The sequence below is a fragment of the Rhagoletis zephyria genome, unplaced genomic scaffold (assembly GCF_001687245.7).
Source record: "Rhagoletis zephyria isolate East Lansing unplaced genomic scaffold, Rhagoletis_zephyria_1.1 Rzeph_scaffold_00161, whole genome shotgun sequence".
NCBI lineage: Eukaryota > Metazoa > Arthropoda > Insecta > Diptera > Tephritidae > Rhagoletis > Rhagoletis zephyria.
The window spans coordinates 386,840-409,703 of NW_016157245.1; positions in this window are offsets into that span (position 1 = coordinate 386,840).

Below are 22,864 nucleotides of genomic sequence, written 5' to 3' on the forward strand. Positions count from 1 at the left end.
CTATATATGTATGTATATGACTGCGCCATCGAACGTGCTAATGTGTCATCAATTTGAATTATCGCGAAAATGTGGCCACTTACGTGTACCGAACATGTATGTATGTGTTGATAATGCCGAAGTCAAAACATATACAAAAGTATGTATATATATTAGGCTGGTCCTTAAAAATAACAACATCTAAATTTTGTTGAGTTTGTTGCATAATTACCTCTGTCTCATTTAGGCTCAGATCCTCATCTTTCGTGACTGAAAATAGCAGGACTACAACGCCAAGTGTGTAAAACAGGGTGATCCAAAAAGTGCGTAAGAGGAAAAAACACTTTCCGTGGAAATGGTATTGAATTATTGAAAAGCAATATCTTTAGTTCGATCGTAAGCCTCTGTTTCTCTTCAGGAGATTCCCAATAATAATACGAATTATTTAATTGACAATTTTTTCGTAGTAACTGTATCATAAAGGTCCGCCAAAACCCTCTGAAAATGCCAGAAAATTCAATGGGGGAATAAATAATAAATATTTAGTATTAAAAATTGGTTAAATAAACAATTGGGTATTGTTATTGAAAGTCAGTGAGAAACAGAGTTTTCAAGAATTTGAAACCATTTCTACGAAAACTTGTTTTCTTTTCCATATAAAATACACGGACAATTGTTTTGTTTTCAAGATATAAAATATGGGTATATTTTTTTCGATATAAAACAATCCTAGGGGGTGAGAGCATTAAAATTCCGACTTTACTTGTTTTGGACCACCCTAGTGCACAAGCGGTAAGAATTTCTTGGCATTTTTCGTAAATTTTTTTTTCTCAAATCATAAAATTACATAAATCCTCACCCAAGGTCAAGTCAAAGAAACATTTGTTATAAATAAATATCAAATAAGAGTAAAAAATGGAATGTACATATTTGCTATTTGGTACACTTTATTTTATTTTGACATGTTTTAAGCGAATTTTAAAGGATCGCTGACAGGGTTTGAAAAAATGTTATATTTTCCCAATCGCAAAAGAAAAATAGAAGAAATTTCACTTGAAATCTGATGCATTTGAAAAGCTCGCTGATTTATAGCTGATCAAAGTTAAAATTGTGTCGAATATTTGCAATTAAAAAAATCGAACCCCGATATTTTTGCCTTCTTTTTTTTAAATCCTTTACATTAGTTTATTTTCTACATATAATAATATAAAGTGTATCCCGTTATGTTGTGGTTTTTAAGGACCACCCTAATGTACATACATACATACATTCAAAACCACTGTAATACTTGAAAACTGTCAGAATTTTCCCACATGCATACTCACGTACATACAATAAAGGCGTTCACAAAACGTGCCAAACGTCGTAATTTAACGGTAAAAAGCGTTCTAAGAGATTCGGAGGGTATAATATCTAAGAGCCAGTAATATATTTCATGTAAGTTTAAAAACATATTGGTGCATTTACAAATCTCCTTAAAGGGGGGTTAACGTTAAACAATTTTAAGATTTTATGATATTACGACTCTTATCACGTCTTGTGAATGCCCTAAATATGCATGTGTGTATAGGAAGGCCGGCGCTGTGGCATATCTTCTACACACTTCAGCAGTTGCCAACACTTAATGAGCGGACGATTGCCCTTTCCTCGCTCTTGCGCTTTTATATCGGACTTCGCTTGCTTTTATTTATATTCGCTATACAATTTTCGGCTTTATTTATTGCCTTTCCGTTGCGCTAGAAATTTTTTCGCTTCAACTGCTCATTGCTTCATTTTGGTTTATTCTCCTGTTTTATTGATTTTTCTCTTTTTTGAGCCATCCATTAGACGACAAAAAGAACCGCCTGGGCCTGAAGGCTGAATGTCTGTATATTTTTTGCCATTTTATCATTGCTCGGCTTCAGTAGTTTTAATTTGAATTTATGGACTTATATTTTCTCTCAGCATTGTTGCAATTTTCTTTTGGAAATTTGCTTGTGAGCCAATTTAATTCAATTTATGTAGCCACGAAAATGGTTATTGAAATGAGGAAAAGAAAAACATTACTGTTTACCAAAGATGGATAAACCAATTACTGCTTTTCCTTTATATACTCTGAATGGCAAGTAAGCTTGAGGAAGTTTTTTATTAATTTAATGTCTTAACTGTTTAACTGTTTTTTTTTAAATACTTTAGAGTTTTTTATCACGGGTATATGCATTTAGTTAAATATTTGTATTTTTATACTATAAAATAAGAAAATTATAAGTAATTGCTTTCAAATGCTAGTTGTTCGTAAATTCCAAAGTGTAATGCCAGGGCTTCGAAGCGAAGGTTTTTTTTCTTCGCTCCGGTATTTCATTTCGCTCCGAGCTCCGCTCTTGCTCCACTCCCGCTCCCAATATTTTTATTTTTATTTTTTTATATATCGAGCTTTAACCGCCAAAAAAATTTAGGCGACATTTTTTTGAAAATTTTCTTTTTGATGCAGAAAAGTATCTAGATGCTCTAGAAACACTTCTGCATCCAAATGAAAATTAAAAAAAATTTAATAGGGAAATTTATTTAACACGATTGTTTTCAGTGTCAAAAAAACAATAATTTAAGTAAATTTATTAACTGATTTTTTTTTATTGAGCTTGAGGAGGTTATTATGGAAAATTTTTGTGGAAAAATAGCATACTTCAATAATAAAGATACAATTTTTTAAAGTTATACCGAAATCACATTCGTCAATGGAAGAGGATTCTAAAGTGGCTTGTGAAAATCGGTACAACATTTTTTTACCGTTAATGACTTTATTAACGCAGTGAAGTTAAAAATTGGTGGGTAGGCACTGTAGCAAATGGTAGCCCTCAGCTAGCACCTCTGCAGGGTCGTAAGTCTACGGTTTATAGCGCAAAGATGCGTGTGCCACCATTTGATTGGGAGTGTAGCATACTTTTAGGCACTGGGTGATATTAGTTGCATAAATATCGTTTTGATTATAAAATCTAAAAATAACATATATACAAAACTGAGAAGTAAGCGTTTAAAACGCTGGCAAATGTACATTTTTTGGTCCTCTCTACCAGAATCCGTTGTCAGAATCTTGTTATATTCGTAGAAATGGTATAGAATTCTTGAAAATCAATATTTTTCGAACGGAGATCTTTGCTCCTCTTCAGGAGACTGCCAATAATAATACCCAATTTTACAGCCTAAGCTTCTCGCATGCCAAGGCGTATGAGTGACAACAATGTCCCATATCAACTTCAGAATGTACGAGCACATACATACATATGTAGTCCGTGGAAATAGTCGCTGCAACATTTTTTGTTTAAAAATTTTTTTGCTACGGTCCCAAGTATGCAAAAAAAGTCATCGCTTTATTAAAAACCAAAATTTTATTAAGTGGGATAGAACTAGGTACTCTGGGACGACAGTATCTTAGAAGGATGTTAAGTAAGGCTGGACTATCCGTATATTCGGATATCCGAATATTTGTTCAGATATTAGTACTCAAAATATCTTCTAACGATATAAATATGTAGGTATCACATTTTTAACTCAAGTAAATAATAAGAAGAAAATTACGATATTTGAATTTTGGGGCTATTTTGAAGACACGACAAGTCCGAAAATTTGTATGACACAAAATTTCTATCAAATTAAGTTGTCAAACTAGAGGTGTAATTGCAAAAAGTTATGTCGTGACACCATCTAATGTACGTACATACATATGCACAGAGCCGTTGCATATTTTTAGTAGTAATGTACCCACAAACAGACAAAAGTAACTACGTGCATACAAATATCCAGCTCTAAATTGCTTTTTCAATTTTATCTACAAATGTGAGTTATAAAAGCAATTTCACTAGCTCCTTTACCAGCACACGCACTAATGAAATGCGTATACATAAATACATACACATGAAGCCTTCAGAGCTAGAGGAGCCTAAATGGCATTTAAAATAAAATTGAGGCACATCTTAAAATGTATTACTAGATTAGTACTGGTATAGCCCGGGGCGCGGCCCTATTGTTTTCTTTTACTACATATATGTAATAGGTAGAACAGTTGCAATGATCCTGTCATTCTCTCTCATTTCCCATATTATTTACTAAAAAATTTATTTTGTAGTTAGGCTCTTCTGTCTCTCATGGCCCCATATAGAATTTATATTTATATAAATACAAAACAATATATACTCTATATGTATACACAATCATGCATACAAATGCATATGGGTAAATACGTACCCATGCTGCAATGAAAAGTAATTTTTGCAACACTTTTATTTACTAAATATACACACAGACAGGTGTAGCGACTGTAACCCCTATTTTCATATGTTGCTCGCCAAGCAACAATTTGTTATTTAGGTGTATCTTTTATCGTACAATTGTGCTTGCTGCAATGAATAAAATATATATGTACAGTGGCGTCAAAAATGGATGAATGGTGTTTCGGTTTTTAAATTTACAATATTTTTCGAAGTAAAATTTTTTTTAATATTTTTTTATATAAAATGGTTCATGCTAACATTTACTTTAGACCCAAAAAAATTTCTAAAAATTCTGGTTAAAAGCTCGAAATTATCATAAAAATTTGTGGAATTTTTCTAAGTTCTGTATAAGGTGAACCATATTTTATAAAAAATATCAGAAAAATTTTAGCTTGAAAAATGTAGTAAATATTAAAACGAGACCCCATTCATCCATTTTTGACCGCCACTGTATGTGCGCTTGTACCTCTTCCATTATTCTTATGCACTTTATACCAAATGCGAAAATGCATTCGCATATCATAGTTTTATTTTTCTTCTTCCCTTTCTTTTTATTTCTTACTTCTTCTTTTTCTTGATACTATAAGCGTTTGTCAGTTTGAGCCGATACCAAAAAGCTTCGCCAGTTGCCTATATCATTTGCAGTTCTGCACTTAGTCCTTCCTTTTCACAGAAGCCTCGTAATATATCCGTAAACCATGTCCAAACCCGTATTCAAGATGTATCGAAATACTCAAAGCTTTACATGCATAAAAATATTGCAGTAAAAGACATAAAAATCCGTACGGGAATATTTGCTATAGGTCGGAATATTCTACATCTAAATACGTAAGAACAACCAATAATGGATTAAGTCGGATTTCATCAGGCACGCAACACTGAGCGTGAGAAAATACGCTAGGCTTAATACATATATAAATACTGGACCGAAAAACAAAAAATTATGCATTTTCGTTAACCGTTATATTGAAGATAGATTGAAGAGCACTCTATCTTTTTAACTAACAAAAAGGAAATCTAAACTGATTGCTCTTGAATGATTTGTAGTGAGAAAATGGAAATTCTATTCTTCAGTGAGAATTTTTGCAAACTCTTTCCTAATATCTACTTCTCAAAAATTTTAAAGGAGGCTTTGAAAAAAGGAAACGAGGGCTTAATAAACAGGTTATATGATCCATATTCCCGCCTTACTTAAATATTTTGCCACTCTGTGGCCTAAAAAAAAGCAATAAGTTTGCAAAATTATTTTCCGCTCCATCTGTTAGGATTGTATGTGAACCGTACCTACGAAAAATCTTAAAATTATAATCTTAAAACCTCAAAGTCTCAATATGACAGTTTTTAGCGAAATACAGCCTATCAAAAATCACATCAAAATTAGGAATTGTTTCGCTTTCTTTGAGTAGTGTATTATATGCTTTTGAGTTGTGTATTATGTGCTTACTTCGACAGGTAAAGCCAAGCCAACATTTTTTTTCCTTACTATCAGAACCAGAAAATTCTCGTGGACACCTACTTAAAATTTGTGTACTTCTTTTCTTTTTTACGCCCTGGAAGTCTACCTGGACAACTTTGGCAATCACTGATCTAAACAAATCTGTTTATATTTGTCATTTTACAATCCCATTAAGTACGTGACCACACTAGAATAATAAATGTAAACACACTTGTTCGTATGTATGTTCAGTGCACTGTTTCCTGTTAGGAAATGGCTTAGATTTCGCGAGGTTCATATATATATATTTTTTTAATGCAATAGAAACCGTAAACAGCACTTTTCCGAACACCTTTCTATACAAACAGTCTGTCAAATTGTGACAAGGATAAGGATGGTCAGGTTGCTACTCAGATTCACTCGAAATTTTTTATTTAAATGAACTTTTATCGGTCTAAGCTAACTAAATTAGAGCCTACCTAACATAAATCACTAATTGCATGGAGACTAATGTATCTCTACTTATACCCGTCAGAGACTAGTTACGACTAATTAATGCCCAATTGTACCCGATTGCGACTAGTGTCGGAATATTCTCTTTGGTTAATCGCCGCACAATTTTTTGCAAGGACTGAACAGGTGCAAGTGCGTTAAAGCGACAAATGTGCGTAAACAGTTTTGCAGGTGGCAAAGTTTAATAACAAATGTCATAAATTGCAGCAAGAGCTAACCAACTAGCATAGGAGAAAAACTAGTACCAATAACATAAAGGAAACACCAATGCATACACACACATTTATGCTGAAGTAGACCAATATTAGGTTAGGTATTTTTAGATGTAGAATTTAATATCACCTCGTGCTTAGCTCAACTCAGGGTTGGGATTAAGGCAAATACATATACTTGTATGTAGGTATGTGGGTAAGGCCAACTCAAGTGGGTCACAAATTTACCGACGTTCGAATTTCCAGGTGATTTTTCGCCCAAGAGAAGTTCTAATCACCTGAAATATACTCCGTCAATTTCATTGAAAATCTTTTGAATTGAAACTTTTTATGAGCATTTGAATTTTTTTACAATGGTCGGAATTTACTTATTTTTTCTCTGTAAATACAAATTGGATTACGATGATTTTTCAACCATAGGGAGAGGACATAGAACCCAACTAAAATGTATTTTTTTCGTCTTGACTATTTTAAATTTAATATAAATAAAATTATTTTTTTTTCACAAGTGAAAATTTAAACAATTTCTCCGCCTGTCAGAAAAATTTTAATACCAGCATAACACGCCGAAACCATTCAAGCATTCACCCTGAAAAGAAACATGTAAACTGGTAACAGTAGTTTATTCACAATCATATCTTTAGTGTGAGCTTACACACTTCGTATTCATACGAACAGTAACATTAGAGTGGTCTTACAAAATCGATTTTAAAAATTATTCTCAGGTCACGTTTTTATGATCAAATGAACCTTCCTGGGTGAGTCTTGCTTTGTAGGACAAAGTTGCAAAATAAGGTGCAGTCTACTGCGCATGCATGATGATATTCATTTAATTATTTTGCAAAACTATAACGATATAGGGGAGCGAAGGGTGTTATAGACCACATAAGAAAAATTTTCTGTAGAAAAAAGGGAAATCAGAATTTTTGCTAATTTTTTAATGGATAACCCAGCCCAACAAAAATATAAAAATAATTTTGTTAAAGCTGATTTTGGTCGATTTTTTCTGCTGATTACGAATCCGTAAGCATAAATTTTCCAACAGCTCCAGATTTTGGAAAAAAAAACGATGTCAAAGTGTCGAAGAATTGCAGTTTTGCAATATTTTAGAAGCTCTAGCAAAGAACAAAGGGGATAGAACCTTCCTTATAAAAGCTAGATCTCTCGACTACGACCTCTGAAAAGAGATCTTAAATATTTGAGATCTTCAAATATTTTTTACCATTATTATCTTAAACTAAATGATGTCAAATTTGTATGCATATTTCCCTCCACAGGAAGGGTTTAAACCTTTAAAACTTTCCCTTGCGGCCGGGCCTGCTATGTAGATATGTACATACTTATCTGCCAGTTTTCGAGCAGAGTATGTGAGTGATGAAATAATGCTTCTCTCCGCTCCTAAAATGTTATCTTGCGAACTGTGATTGATGGCCAAGTTATTTACTTAAACTTGAAGTGGCGGCAGCTAAAGTTGATGGAGTAAACGGGGTAGCGCACATCTGAGTATTAGCAACAGGCTTCATATTTCGAGCATCCTGAAGGTTGGCTCGCAGGTAAGTAGGTACGTACGTATGTTTGTATATTGTCATAAATTCTTTAAATGCTGATGTGGTTTTATTACTCTGCCAGCTCTATTGGAGGGCATGTCAAACTGGTTATTCTCTCTTTTTTTTCTACACAGCTAACATTTTACTCCATCTCTCCTACCTGACAACATTACGTATAATGCACCAGGCACAATGCAATAGAACTGACCGCAGAGGCATCACTCCACCCACATCAATTGCGCTGCAAATGCGTTGAAGTGCTGTCACTATAATGAACAGCAGCGATGAGAGCTCGAGCAGTTAGACAGCAGCAGCAACAGCGTTGAGGCAATCGATGCGTCGAGGTGGAAAGCAATTTCGTAGCTCAGTGTTATTGGTGGTAGCGAATACACGAACAACGTAATTGTCGTGTGGTCGACCATCGCACATTTCCCATTAGCAACTTTCGTATTCGCATGCTCCGACAGACATTGATTTCCGAGGCCAGCGTGTGTATGCCATATGAAAGGATGTACATATGTACTTCGTATGCAACTACATTCGATTGCAACTACTATCTACGATTGCTGACCTAAAGTATCGTTAAAGCTAGACAGCATTGTTTCTGCAAAGCATAAATCTAAGCTGTGGTGTGGTGGCCAAATGAAGGTAATTTAAAATTAAATTTTTTTCAGATTTCCAACTGCCAAAGAATAACTAGAAGCAACAAAAAAACAATATAATAGTGAAAACAGTGAACAGAGGTTTTTCGGTCAATTAATTGCAGCAAGTTTTCAGAGCACTTACACATATTAGCAAGCTCATACATACCCAGTTTTCCAAACGACTTCGCAACGACGTCGTTTCCGACTCATTCTGGTGAACAATTTGTTCGCCGGCGAACTCGCCGATGGATGAAAAGCACCGCCGGCCGCAAAAACGATTCGCCGGCGAACCGCAAAAAACCATATATACTAGCGAACTGCAAAACGATGCTCAAAATGATTAACAAAAATCATACAGATTGAATTCAAAATTGTGTGCAATATTTAGAAAAAAAAAATAAGTAACAGCCAGTTTCACCAGCAATTTAAAAAGAAAATTATTTTTTATTTTCTTTCAATTGCCATACAAAATTAGAAAATTAAAATAATTTTTCACTTAAATTACTTTCGTGAAATTTGCTGTAAGTATTCCTTAAAATTTAAAACTTCAATCTGAATTAAAAGGAAAAATATAAAGCAATATTATGCATGCTTGGTTGTCTGGCTGGAAGATCAAGTTTTATTATTTCAAACAGTTGGACTTGTCCACACGCAGCGAATGTGTGTGCGCGTCGTTAAAACTTCTAAAACGAAGAGTGATAAGCACTGAGAGGTTATTCAAAGAAATAAAATGTCCTTAGCCTGTGCAAAATATAAAATTATTTATGTAAAAACATGATGAAATTATACCAGTTGTAGTTATTAGAGCGAGAAGAAAGATTTGACACTATCTCATTTGAAAATTTCCCTTGAAAAATTTCTATAAGATATCGAGAAAAAAAGCAAAGAAAGGGAGGTGTAAGACTTTATTTATCCCAAGTCTGTTCATTTCTCGGTTTAAAATTTGTAAAATAAATCCAAGAAATTAATTCCTTGCACAACTCAATACCAGATGCAACTTTTGGTGGTGTCTTAGATTAATTTACGTGCTGCAGTGGAGCTTTACCTAAGGAATGCTGGGCATTCGAATAGGAAGTGCTGGATGGATTCTATCTCCTTCACATCTCTGCAGCTTCTGCATAAATCGTTATGCGGGGTTCCAAACTTGACAGCCCTGTGGACAATGGTCCAGTGTCCTGTTAGTACATATTCCTGTGAGAGGCCTAAAGTTTGGCTTTGAAAGCTTTAATAAACGCCGAGTTGTTCGCTCGTCGACCCGTGGATATAGCGAGCACGATACCATGCATGTAGGTAGATTTTTCCACCTACTATTACACTGCAGTGTTCTGTGAGTCTATGGGACGCTCTCAGAGACAACACTGGAGAGAAGACGCCGGATCCTGTTTGGAGCCGTCCATGAAAATGGGTATTTCGTCATCATTGAGAGCAATACTATATAAATTCCCTGTCACTTCTGTCGGGAGTCGGGTCAGTTTCCGTGACCTGATAGTCATAGCTACTGTACTCCACCCCACTTTTTAGATTGGCAGGTTTTATACATCCTGCATTTCGAGGGGATGTGCCCCTGAAGTTCTCCGAGGTTTGCATGCGCCCATAAAGCAACATGGTGGCTCTTTTCCATCGTCCGAGATGTGGGCACTAGGATCACTTTTGCGGCGCCAGAAGTAGAGTGCCTTCTGGGTTCGCTGCTGAGACTGTAGTGACCTCAGTAGTGGATAATTTTTATAGGACATTGAGCACTCTCCATCTGCCAAATTACTGTTCTTGGGGTGCAAGCAAACTCTAGGAAATAGCCCCCTTTCAATGCTGCAGGCGCAACTTTTGCTAACCATCCATCACTGTATCCCTACAACACCGAATCCGATAGTCCAGTCGCGGCCGCCACAAATCGACTCCAACTCAAGCCATTGGTAGCGGAGCTGACCTTCTGGCCTCCGACTCACTCGCCCCTTTAGAGAGAAAGTAGTTATTTGCAGCAGTTTATAACCGCTCCAGAAAATATTCTTTTGGGAGTACTATCCTCCTCAGATTGAGACCTATGGCGGAGCGCCTCTTCGTCTATTGTTTTCTTGATATTTCCGCAATTATTTGGGTACAGAGTTCAAATTGGTTATCTATTAAATTAAATGCACCAGATTGCTTTACATAAGTATTTGGCTCACCAGTCTGGTCTACTTAAATTCCTTCGAATTTCAGCCAAAACATAAGAATGTATATTGCTAAGTTTCTTCGAATCACTCTGCATGCATTCACTTTCAAATGTGAGATGAGATTCATTGTTTCTTGCATACGAACTTTGTTGATTTTCCATTAACGACTACAACACACATGACAGCCATGCTTTTTGTGTGTAACTAACAATGGAAGCTTTACCACATACATAAATGCGTTTACTACTTGTGAAACTTAGTGCAGAAGTTGGAAATTTTGATTTCGTCTATTGTGAATTTTACACTTAGTTCAAACAAAAGAAGTTTAACTGGTAGTCTTCCGTCGGCCGTAAACTCAAAATTTTTGGCAAAATTATGCTTATTATTAGAGCCCAGTTGATATGCAGCCGTCTTTTCGTAACTAGTTAGTCTCGCGAGTACTTCCCTGCCTTATGGAGCATTTTTGAGCGAAATGTGGTTTGCGTTGATTGCATTTTCCTCATCTCAAAAATTTTTCATTTGCAGTAAATAAGATCAAATAGCCGAGTCCCATGCCCTTACGCTATCCTTCTCTACGATTGTGGTCTCGAACCCACTCTTCCAATTTAGACGCGGAGTAATTTAATCTGTGTCAAACATAAACCTCCTGCCTATCCAGCTGGGCCAACGGTCTTTTACGTTAACCCGATCCTCGCTTCACAGCTGACCTTTCTGCAAGATTTTCTAAGTTCAGATCAATTGATGGTGGGTTAAGTACTAATTCGAAAGCAGCCGTTGGGGTTGGCCTCAGCGCATCCGATGTACACAGAAAAGCGATGCATTTTATCTTTCCTAAACGCTTAATATAAGCCAATTCCATCGTTTCTGTCCACCACACCTGGACACGAAAAGTAATCTTGGTGTAATCACGGCTGCGTAGCAGCAGTTCATCAGCCCCTTACTCTTCCTCAGCAGTTTGCTTGCCAAGATCACTCCAAGGTATTTCAAGTAAACTATTTGTATGACATTTTTAGATCGAGATCTGGTTTTGTGTTTAACCTCTCTAATACTACGTTTATACGCACAGAATAATCTACTCAATCGAAAGCGCATTGACACCGTACACATTTCGCTCTAGTGCTTATACTTATGGCTTTATATCGGCATCAAAGTAGCCGTCTCCAAAAGCAAACAAGATCAGCTGTTTTCATTTGACATTTTATAAGTTAACATAATGGAAAGTGATAAAAATCTAGTTTTATTCGGCATTATAAAATCATGGCAAAGGAAAAGAACGATTATTATTAATCAGCTTTTAAATACTGATGCGATTATTTGGAATTTGAGCGGAACAGCTGATCTCCAATTCGCTTTGAGTGAGAGCGGTGTTTATACACTCTTTCTAACTGTATGGAGAAATAAACTACCGATTTGAAATGGAGTGCGAGTCAAAACACTTCGCTCTTTCAAAGCGAATTGAAATTCAGTTTATACATATGTTTTGAATCGCGGCGAAATGAATTAAAGCGACTTATGCATGCGTATAAACGTAGTATAAGTTGTATTTAATTTTTTTTTTTTGTAAGTCGGATTTTCCATTAGCTTCTAATTCTCATTTACAATTACATAACCATTCAAAATGAAGCTGCCCCAAATTAACAGCAATGCACACAAAATATAAGAATGCTGCACTCAAGTGATTTCAATTTTACGCCAACGAATTTTTAAGCCAATTTTAGTTTTTTTTTTTTTTATTCTTGAATTAATTTATTTTTAAACAAAAAGAAAACGCTGTACAAATAAGACTTAAGTAGCGAGCCAAGAGGAGCACGTCGCTTAAATGAATATAAACAGAATGATTTGGCGCATAAAGTGTGGACAACTTGAACAGCTGTCCGTTGAGATTAAAATGGTTCATATTTCTTTAGACGGAAGACATCAGAATATTAAGTTTAAAAAAAAGCGAACGCGAGCAAAGAGGTAGCTTGCACAAATAACGGGTGATTTTTTTGAGGTTAGGATTTTCATGCATTAGTATTTGACAGATCACGTGGGATTTCAGACATGATGTCAAAGAGAAAGATGCTCAGTATGCTTTGACATTTCATCATGAATAGACTTACTAACGAGCAACGCTTGCAAATCATTGAATTTTATTACCAAAATCAGTGTTCGGTTCGAAATGTGTTTCGCAAACCCAATTGCTGCGAACGGCGACGAATCGACATTTCACGGTCTTCAGCAACACTCTCAGAAACAGACGCAATATTCTCTTCTGTACGCACTGTACGCATTCGTGTGGTTGGTTTAATGTCCAATAAAGTAAACTGAGTGCGAAACTTGGTCACAATCGCATTAATTGTTTGCTCACTTGGTCGATTATGTAGACCATAAATCGGACGTAAAGCGAACCGAACACTGATTTTGGTAATAAAATTCAATGATTTGCAAGCGTTGCTCGTTAGTAAGTCTATTCATGATGAAATGTCAAAGCATACTGAGCATCTTTCTCTTTGACACCATGTCTGAAATCCCACGTGATCTGTCAAATACTAATGCATGAAAATCCTAACCTCAAAAAAATCACCCGTTACAATGAAATTGTGTTATGTATGCACAAAGTGCATGTGGTCGTCACGCCGAAGCCGTCGTCTTGGCAGCGGAGAACACAGCGGCAGGGCAAAGGAAAAGGAAATCACGAAAAGTCACAAAAATGCACAGTTAGTTGAATGGGAACTGAGAAAAATAAATTTTATGAAAAAATAATAAAAAAACAATAATGCAAATGAAGCTTTAGTAGCTGCAGCAGTCGAAAAAGTTCACTGGCGTATGCAGACGCAGTGGCCTCAAGCGTCACCATCGCCACGCAGCGCATAGTCAGCTGCTCACTGAAGGCATACGCACTTGCATGGCGGCAGCCAACGAGTATGCACTTATCACAGCAAAGGTCACCGATTGCAAAAAAGAAAAAGAAAAGTGTAGAGTTAAAGTTAAAAAATCAAACGGCCAAAGGCAAAATGAAATGGACAAAAGTGGAACTGAACAAAAAATAAAGCACAAATATGAACTTGTAAAAGCGCAGATAGAGGAAAAAAATGCTAATATGTAAAAATTTATATATGTAGTAATATTCAAAAAAGAAGTCAGCACAGCACAGTATCGAACGATGACAGAGCAAATTGGAAAAAATAAGGCAAACGAAAAAATGCATTAGAAAATTCTTGCTACGACGAAAGCAAAAGCAAATCAAATTATAAGAAAATTGCAGCAAACTTTGCAAAAGAAACGCCCGAATGCACTTGGTGATTTCTGCGCCGCACTTTTATGCATTCAAAATGGCTGAAAAGACAAAAGTCGCCGCTGGCAAGACAGGTTGCGGCAACAAAGGCAGCCAATATAGGCAACAGCAGCAGCAGCAACAGCCGGAACAGTTCGGCAAACAGCATTTGAGTGAATTTCTAATTTTCTACTGCAGTGATTTCGTATGCACTGCAGTCAAGTGTATGCCCATAGCTGTTGAATACGTCACTATGTATGCATGTATGTATGTACAGGTATATATGCAAGTATTGATGCAATGAAGGAAATGAAACTGTCGGGTGGAAGGCAGAAAGGCAAGCCGGCGACTGCTCTCAAATTCACACCGCATTCGATTAGTTACCACCCGACGTAGCAAGAGTGCAATCGTGCGGCACTAAAGTCCATTGCTGCTGCTGCTACTCCTGCGGCAACAAAAACAACATTCAACGCTAACAGCCTAAGAGCCACACATATCCCAACTTAGCGCCGGACACTGGCGGTGCCAATTTCTAAAACCATTATTTCAATGCCCACTTTTTGGCGTGGAAATAATGCCGCCGCTACTTCTGCTGCTCATGGCTAATAACTAGTAGATGTGTAAATATGTGTGCATGTATTTGGTGCGTTAGGCATGTATTGAATATATGTACCCTACAGGGAACGCTACCAGTTGTAAACTAGCCGGGGCCCGAAACATGGTAGTATGTAGTACTAGGTTCCACAATACAAAGATCCAGCAAGCTACACGGGTTTTTCCAGATCGAAAAACGATAAACCAAATAGATAGTTGAGATAGACGGAAGGCGTGCTTCCAGTGTCTTAGACGTACGTAAGCTCCGAGGGCCAAACTTCGACTCGGACCACACTACTTTTCCCGTTCATTAAGTACCGCCGCCGAAGAAGTAGTCGGAGTTCAGCGAGCCCGAAAGAACAACTGGTACAATGAGGAATGTCACGAAGCTGCAGAGAAAAAATATGCCGCCTACAGGGTCACGCTACGTTCGGGCAAAACGCGAGCCATGTGGTACCGTTATAGGTAACTGAAGAAGGAAACGAGACGATTGGGCTTTAGACGTGGAAAATCCACCATACACCAGGTATTCGCAATACGTCAAATCTTGGAAAATACCGGCGAGAATATGATCGACACACTCCATCTATTTGTCGATTGCAAAGTCGCTTTCGACAGCATGAAAGGAAGTTGTCTTTATGACGCAATGCCAAAATTTGGTATCCCCGCGAAACTAATACGGCTTTGTAAAATGACGTTGAGCAATACCAGCAGCTCCGTCAGAATTGGAAAGGACTTTTCCGAGCCTTAGATACCAAACGAGGCTTCGAGCGATTTCGTTAATTTGATGTTGGAGAAGATAATAAGAAGCGCTGAACTGAACCGCTCAGGCACAATACTTTACAAGAGCGTACAATTGTTGGTGTAAGCCAACAAAATCGACATTATCGGTAAAAACAAGGGCTACGTCTGTTCTGCCTTCTCGGGATTTGATAGAGAAGGAAAACGAATGGGCCTGGTGGTGAACGAGGATGAAACGAATTATCTTTTGTCATCACTCAAACAGTCAGAGCAAACCCGTCTAGGCACCCACGCTACTGTTGACAGTTACAAGTTTCGTTTATTTGGGAACCAACATTAACACCAATAATAATGTCAGCCTTGAAATCCAACGGAGAATCACTTTTGCCAAAAAGTGCTACTTTGGGCTGAGTAGGCAATTGAGAAGTAAAGTCCTCTCTGTTCGTACAAAAATCACACTCTATAAGTCGCTTATCATTCCCAGCACGGGCGCGGAGGCGTGGACAATGAAAAACTCTGATGAAGCGGCTCTTGGAGTTTTCAAGAGAAGGATTCTGTGCAAGATTTATGGGCTTTTGCGCGTTAGCGATGGTGAATACCGCAGACGATTTAACGAAAGAGAGATGAGAGTTTTACAACGATATAGCCGTAGTGCAGCGAATTAAAATTCAGTGGCTCCGATGGCTAGGTTATGTCGTTCGAATGGACAGGAACGCTCCAGCTCTAAAAGTATTCAACGCATTCCCAATTCTGGTAACAGAGGAAAAGGAAGGCCACCTCTGCGTTTGAAAGACCAGGCAGAGAAGGACAAAGAATTCACTTGGTATTTCTAATTGTCGTCAGTTGGCACTGAAGATAAACGACTGGCGTGCTGTTTTGGACTCGGCCAAAATCGCTTAGGCGGTTGCAGCGCCATTAAAGAAGAAGAAGAAGAAGTTAATGAACTGGTATATTTTTTCTGACTGGTGTGGCCCTCCACTGCGGAGAGCTGGTGTAATTATCGTCCTCATTGAATACCAGTTTACGAACTAGAATTTCTACTTCCATCCTTAAGTAATAGTACATGAACTGGAATTTCTGCATACTAAGTACTTCAGCTTTTCAATGCAGGGATATGTAAGTAGTCGTCGTTGGCAGCGACTAAAATGAGTTTACACTGATTTATGCGAATTAATATCTTTAATGGCTAGTACGAATTAATGTACTTTATATGTATGTATGTTTGGTCAGTAATACGCATAGATGCCCACAGTGGCGACCAGAAAATGGAAGTTCTGGAAGAGAAATGCATTGAAAAGGAATTTTTCTGAAAAGATGTGAAGAGTCAGAAATCAGTAGAAAAATAAGCAAATGTAGGTAATTTTACAATTATAACACTGTAAGACATTTTAAGTTTTTTTTCTGGGGAATTGATGAAACCCAACTTTTCTGAAAAGCGGGATTGTATATAGAAAAGTTATTACTCAGTTTTCCCAGGTTGACGTTTTAAAGCGCTTTTTAAACAATTGAAGTTGTTGGTCGTTGTTTCTTCATTTTTTTCACCAAAGCGCACCCGGCGACAGAAGATACAATTTTCTCAGATCTTGTTTCCATTATTAAATCTTAGAAATGATGCTAAGAATGTAGCATATTCTAAAGAAGCTGGCATTCTAATAAAATACAAGCTGGATTTGGATTCCGGCACATAAAGGTACATATATGGGCACTTTCTGAAATACCTCTCATAAAGCGCAAAACTATCGCTCAAAACCTACTTAATCAAACCGGCAATTAAAGGACGGATTTTAGCACAACTTGACAAATTTAGCTTCAGCGAGCTTCATTCTTCATGACAGGAATGCAAGCAGGAAAAATGGACTTTCCAAAAATAGGGAAATCGAAAGCGCCCTTTGGCACTGTCTTAAATCAATTAAAAACTTTATCGACTATATTTTAGACTTTCAACTCGTCACGTAAGAACATCAATAGGTATTCTTAAGAAAATACAGCTCCTGGAGCCGACGGAATGCTTAGGTTAGGTTTATCGATATATACATTTTTGACTTATCGAAGTTTATCGAGGCTTTGAAAAGCACAGTTATAAAAATTTATCGGAAATTATCGAAATTAGTCGAATTATAGAATTTGGTTGAGTTAACAGATTTTAGTATTTTTTGAAATTCATTAAATAATCGATATGCATCAAATTATCGACAAACTTTAATGTATCGGGTAATTTCCAATTCCTGCCAAAGTGCTCTAAAGACCTTCAAAGAACTAATAAATTGCAGTCAAGTTTTAGTTCCAAAAAGGAGATTTTCTGGTAAGAAGTTTTTTGTTTTAGAAGATGAACGACGCGTACTAAGTTGGGAAATCGCTTCAAGGTCGAATTTTGACAGTAACTGGCACCCTTAGTAAAAATAATTTATTTACATTTTTAATGAGCTTAAAAAATTTTACTTTTGGCCTGCTTTTTTCCTCGTCAAACTCAATTTAATGCATCCTTGGGCGTCAACAACCTTCACACTAGACAAGATTATTGCAGGTTTATAAAACACTTAGTTTCGAGCTTTTTTTATATTCCATTACGCAATTTTTGTACTGCCTAAAGCTTGTATTTGTATATCGCACTAAAAAACGCAAGTAAGCTATTACCGTTAAATAAATTAGATTGCATAAAAACTTTACTGGATTTTACAAAATATTTGCTTTTTCGCGTTAAGGATATGTGTATGCTCATACATGCATACTCTTTTCTGGTTATTGTTTAGACCTGAGTCATCTAACTTTATCGCTTAAAAGCATTTCAAAAGCGATACAAAATAGAAACATTTTCTTAGCTACATAAGTATGTATGTACCTACATATGTACCCACAATTATATATGTACCTATGTGGTGCAAGGAAGTATAGGTGCGAAACGATTTTCTAATGCACCCACATACTCGTATGCACGTACATATGTACACTAGGCCGTACCGGACAACAAATATTGCTACACACCTTCGAATCTGAGATATTTTTGCAAGGCAATTTCGAAAAAAATTTCCGCCTTTATAAAATTTTTGTCGTATCTTCGGCTGTTCTTGTCTCGAGGAGTAGATATTTTTCGTACCAAAATCCATTGACCCCAAGAACCCCGTTCTAGTACTTACTCACCAGATTTTAATTCTTATCACACAAACCGCATACCTCTATGTTCCGCCAAAAAAAAATATAGTTTTTCGAAATTGTCTAGCAAAAGTTATTTAGATTCAGAGCTGAATGGCGAACTCTTTTTGTTTGCTTGATAGGTGATACAGTCTAATGTACACGTACATACTTATGTGAACAATTTGTGCAACTAAGTCAATTTTATTATTTCTCGCTGCCACCAAAACCGCAATTCTTCACAAACAGTATAAAACAAAAATAACTGTGTTGTGACTGTTGAGCAAACCGCGGAGAAAATTCTAGGAAGCTAAAAATACTGAGATTGCAAATGCTGGTGAAAATAATGAAGTGTTTTTCTATACACACGCACACACACACACATGCATATTTCCAACTCAACTCAATGAACGAAATTAATGTAATCGCTTTACGCAGATTTTACTCCAACACATTTCCTTGATGAAATCGGAATTTTATTGTCTTTTTTTGTTGTATTGTATGCTTTAAACTTAATAATGAAAGCTGCACTAGTAAACGAAAAAGTATACATTAATGCAAGCTCTTAAAACTTGTTTCCACCAAAGAATAGGAAATGGCAAACTAAGCCGAAGCTGCAGAAGGAAATTATTCTAGCGGTACTGTTACCCACATCGAATGCATCTTTTGCATTTCTAATGGAAAACATTAATGCCTGTTCTTATACTTGGCGTGCATTTTTTAAAGTGTCGGAAATGTAAATCGAAACGCAACCTTTTCACAAATTTTTGCAAATTTTTTCCGCACAAAAATCTGGAAAATTCGACAAGCTTTCATCAAAATCTGAAACTTTTTAATTAGAATTCTTAGAAACAATTTTGGTGGGTAGTTTTGCAGCCCATTAAATTAGGGGATTTCTTAATGTGGAGAAAAATGCACAACACTGTCAGCAACAAAAAAACCATAGAGAGTGGTACTGATTATGTGTATATGTATTAATATTAAGTTTAAGGCAAATGTTTAATATTATTGTGAGTATATGTTCTTTGTATTAGTCCATAATTGGTGTCTTTGTTTTTACAAACACATGGATGCCAACTTTTATTATTCATTTGAACATCTTTTGTTTTTTCGTTGTATTTCTTTGTTGGATTTAATAAACATAGTGGCCCCTGATGATGCTGGAAATTTCAGCGAAACGTTGGGCAACGAAGGTGGAATAAGTGTTTTATTTGCACCATTAAATAATAGGTCACACCAGCCTACAAGTGTACCAAAAACAAAAAAAAACCCAAAAATTATTGCTTTGTATTTTAGGTTTTATTTTCCTTATTTATAAAAGTTTAAAATTTGTTTCTTGAGAAAAAATTTAAATTTTAACTTACGTGTGGTTTCTTAGATATAAAGCTACATTTTTGTAAAAAAACAAAAATAGTAAACATTAGGGATCGTTTCCTCCAGCTGGTTTTAAAATTTATTTGCTCTTTAAACACAAATTTTGTTCTGAAAAAATATGCCTGAAGGGCAAATAAACTTTAAAAACAATTTGGGAAAACGGCACTAAGTAAGCAAATGAAAATTTTCCCGCCACTGCATTTATGCACACATGTACATACGTATGTATGTATAAGTAAAAATAAAACTAGACTTTTTTCAGACAAATGAATACACGTCAAGTGAAGTAGTGAATATATGTACATGTATATGTACTATGTAGTAAAATAAGTAAATTTTGTAATTTCAAGATGGTGGTTTTTACTGCGAAGCAACATTGAGAGATTTGGGTTGAAGTTCTTTAGTAATGTGTGAAAAAGCATGTGTGGCAGAGGTTTGTATGCAAATATGAAACCGGATAAGAATCATAATAAGAGTATGAATACAAAAGCATATACAAATGCGATAGTAAAATTGAAAATTAAAGAAAACATTCACATCTGGGTGTTTCCTGAAAAGTGTCAACCAAGACCAAAAAAATAGAATTTTGCCTGGACAAAGCTTATAGATGCCAATCGATAAGTACATATTTTGTGTTTCATACATCAAAATATCGGTTTAATTGGTCCATTTCATTTCAAGATATTAGCGGATTTCCAAATACACTTAAAATTTTTCTTTTTTTCGGAGAAACCATACGTTCCAGAAATCCTTCATAATTGTGGCACACGACTAAAAAGAATTTAGTACAGCTTATATTCTGTAAGCCTTATAACAAAAACAACTTAAAAATATATTAGGAACGGTCTAGCGTTAAATTACAAAATGTGCTTTTTTTTCAAGCGTTCGGGTGCAAAATATCATTTATATGTAAAAAAAAGAGTCGAAACGTTTACTTTATCTGTCAAAATTTTAATACAAAAGCTAGTTTTGGTTACTCTTGCCAGTCACATAAAATCTTTTTCGGAAAGCTATAGGATTGTAAGTATATTGAAAATCGGAACGTCCGAACGCTTCAAATAAGCTTTGTTCATTTTGTTCTATGTAGGTACTATTACTCATAAAATTGAGTATACGGTTTTTGTTTGTTAGAGTTATAAAATATTTTTGTTAATTTGGTATTAAAATATGGGTTATATTTTAGCAAATCCAATTTAAATCCAAGTATGAAACTGTATCAGTCGGCCGCTGTGGTGTAGTGGTAAGCAGTGCGCGCTTCCACTCCACAATGCCTGGGTTCAAACCCTGGTCAAAGCAACATCGCAAAAATATAGAAAAAAGGTTTTTTCTTAACAGCGGTCGTCCCTCGGCAGGCAATGGCAAACCTCCGAGTGTATTTCTGCCATGAAAAACAGCTTCTCATAAAAATACAATCGCCGTTCGGAGTCGGCGTAAAACTGTAGGTCCCTCCGCTTTGTGTGACAACATCAAGGCGCACGCCACAAATCGGAGGAGAAGCTCGGCCAAACACTAACATATGTGTAAGCGCCAATCTATTATTATTATTATTATGAAACTGTGTCCGAAAATTATGAAAAATCTGCAAAATTTCAGCAAAATTGCAAACTTTTTAACAAGAATTTCCAAAAAAAATCAGGTATGTATGTAGTTTTATAGCCCGTTCAGTTTTAGTATAATAATGTGCAAATTTCAGATGTCTAAAAATTCGCGATGGTTTTTGAGAATTGTTTATACATTTGAAATTTGCACATTATTATACTAATTCTTGTTAAAAAGTTTGCCTTGCAGATTTTTCATAATTTGCATACACCGCTTCATATTTGGATTTAAATGGGGTTTGCTAACATACATATATAAGCCATATCACAAACCAAAACAAAAATAAAAAAAACTTTAGCACGTAATACATTGCGAATATTAACAACAAATCGTATACTCAATTTTGTGAGTAACAGTATATAGATATAGTACATATCGACGCCTCCAAACCATACTATGCTACGTCAACTTAGACTTTAGTCAAACTTAGCATAGAATGGTTTCGAGGCGGCGATATGTACATACGTCTGCTTGTGCGAAGAAATGACTTCAACGAACGTTAATAAGGGCCTTCATATAGATGGAGACTTATTTACAATAAAACCGCATATTTGCATTAAAAAAACGAGTGTGTTTAAATTCTTAAACAATAAATTTTATCCATTGGAAAAAATCGGAACGTCCGAATGGGAACGTCCGAACAACTTCGAAGAGTTTTTGGCAGCTAGTAAAAATCGTTAGGAAGTTTAAGTTGACGCAGTGGATATGGCTGCTTATTATTCTAACGACCATTCATACATCATTTTTTTGTACCGTTAACGGATTCGCAGAATTTAGCCAAAATCTTCAGTAATCTTCGATACGAGTTCCATTATGGGAACGTCCGAACGGGAACTTTTAATCGCTATACACTTACCATATAACATTTGTGGAAAATATTTTTATTGATTTCAGATAGGTATTGATGATGCCTACTCATCACAAAAAATTTGTGTTCATTCAGAGCCTATTATAGTTTTTGTAATGAAAAAACGGAACGTCCGTAACGCAGGAAACACCCATATGAGTGTTTCCATGAAAATGTCAACCAGGACTGAAAAAATAAAAACAACTGAAAAGGGTTTTTAAGACGAATTAATAAGAGAAAAATACTCGAATTTTTATATTATAGAAGTATTTCAGCTTATTGGAATTTTAAAACTCAAAAATGGAAGAGTAAAACTGAATGTCTCTTCGACTCAGTTTTCTCTAATGAAATGAACTATTTTCTCTTTCCTATTAACTAAATTAAGAGATTTGAAACATTACAATTACATCTTAAAATCAAATTTGCAATAACAACTAACTATAAAAATGAGAAAAAGGAGAAGTTAGAGCTCGAATAACGGTAATTTTTTGATTTGCTTCTGATAGTATTCTAATGTCGCGTACGTTATGCAAAAACATTGTTTGTCTATGTCATTTGTATATTGGCAGTCGCAGGTAATGCAGATTACAATTCTTA